The sequence below is a fragment of the Pundamilia nyererei genome, unplaced genomic scaffold (genome assembly GCF_000239375.1).
Source record: "Pundamilia nyererei isolate P.nyererei 1_Seehausen unplaced genomic scaffold, PunNye1.0 scaffold00250, whole genome shotgun sequence".
Lineage (NCBI taxonomy): Eukaryota > Metazoa > Chordata > Actinopteri > Cichliformes > Cichlidae > Pundamilia > Pundamilia nyererei.
The window spans coordinates 499,888-501,844 of record NW_005187651.1 but is presented as its reverse complement, the minus strand read 5'-3'; the positions used below and the strand labels follow the sequence as shown (position 1 = coordinate 501,844).

General features: G+C 39.1%; 1 protein-coding gene across 1 annotated transcript in view; it reads left to right on the top strand.

Annotated features, from left to right (window-relative positions):
- Positions 1 to 1,957, top strand: part of LOC102205586 (slit homolog 1 protein-like) — a 73,434-nt gene that overhangs the window by 56,931 nt on the left and 14,546 nt on the right. The gene's annotated exons all lie outside the window — the stretch shown is intronic.

Genomic DNA, 1,957 nt, shown 5'->3' with positions numbered 1-1,957 from the left:
GAGAGAGAGAGAGAGAGAGAGAGAGAGAGAGAGAGAGAGAGAGCATTTACAGCATAATCATCTTCATGCAAGTATGACACGTGATGATCTGCAGAGATGGTGGATAGAGGGAAGAGAGGCAAAATGGAGATGGCTCGAGAAGGGCAAGATAAAGATAAAGAAGGAGAAGGAAGGAAAGAGAAGGATGATTAAATGTGAGCAACAAGGATGTAAAATGAGGTGTGTGGGTGGGGGGGGGGGGGGGGTATTTTGACTTCTGAAGCATGGCATCATCTCTGCAATAGGACCTTGCTGACTCCCAGTATGTAAAGAGAACAAATTGGGCTGTAAAGTGATCTCTCGTCACTTATTCCGCTGCAGAAACCGACTTTAGCTTTGCTCTTTGATGATTTCTTAATTTCTTGAGGTAGAGCCTGCATTTGAATCCTTTGTGAATTTGCAGCAGTGCGCTACCTGAAACATAATAGCTAATATTTTGCATTAAAAAACCCCCAGTAAGGTCTACAGAAAATTTTGAATTGCACCAATTCTGATTTTTCTCATTTTCTGTCATGGATAAGGTGGTGGTGATGATGTGGTACTAGAACAATGCAGTCTTAACAAACAACATGAAGAACCCCCGTCACCCTAAAGATCCCCATAATGGGTCCAGGCTTGATTTAGTATTCAAGCACAAGTCACACGTTAATGCGTGTGACATTCTGAGTGAAGAGGCTTCCTATTTCAAAAACCAAAACCAAAATGGAAGCAGATTTTATTTTTCATTTCCATTTCATTGAATTTGGTTGAATTGCAGATTTTCTCTTACATTTTCAACTACATGAGTGTTACAGTTCACTGCTGTAAGGGTGTTTAAATCTCACTGTGGGCTGGTAACACATTGTCTTCATTGTTTTTTTAAGTGTTTCTGAGCCATAGAGTCCAAGAGATTTCAGGCTCACTGTGGCTTTACAATTGCAAAGCTGCTGCTAAACCTGAAGTCTTTTTTTTTCTGATGAAAATTAAAAAAAAAAAAAAGCCCAGAGCTTAGGAGGTTAATCGACTGATAAGAATTGACTTTTCTCTCACATGACTTGAAATGCTCTGACCGTATTCTGTGTCATTGTGGGGACATTTTTGCATTGAGTAGTTTTGATCCCACATTTGTCTCCAATTATTTTATCAAGTGGACCACTCATATATGAATACATTTTTAGAATTTCACGAGCATGTCAGTATGTGTGACACTGTCTCTGTGTGAGCACTGAGGTCTGAGAGCTCCACCCTGTGGCTTTGAAAAATATTGCAGCACATTTTGTTAAAGGTCAACCCTCCTTCCTCTCTGATATCAGCGCATTCGTCCCTGTTTTCACTCATTTTAATCCCCTCTTTCTACGTCTTCTCTTCTGCTATATTCTCCTGATACTTTCATTCCCCACTTCATAATCCTACTTTTTCTAAAGTTATTCATTGAGAGCGCTTGCAGTCACATGAAATAACAATGGCTGTTTTCTTTTCTTCACATGCATACACACAGTCAACAGACAAAAATCTAGTTCTCAGATTTCTATCCCAAGTAAGCTGTCATTATCACAGGAAGTTATCACGCCAGGTTCATTTCCTTTCTGGAATGTCTAAAAGCAAAATTACTCCAGATCTTACTGTGAGCTATGAAATGGCTTTAGCCTTATTTCTAAAATTTTAATCTATACAAAAGCAGGGTTCAGTATGGTTTTATTAAATCAAATCACATCACTTTTATTGTCACGTCACATCACTGGTACAGCACATGTGAGTGAGATCCTTGTATGCAAGTGTCACAAGCAACAGTGGTGTGCAAAAATACAAGAGACATAAGAAACAAGCCAGATGTAAGAGCAGGAATGTGAGAATTATAAGAATAAATATATGTACAATTATAAGGATGTACATGCACGTGTGTGTGTGTGTGTGTGTGTGTGTGTGTGTGTGTGTGTGT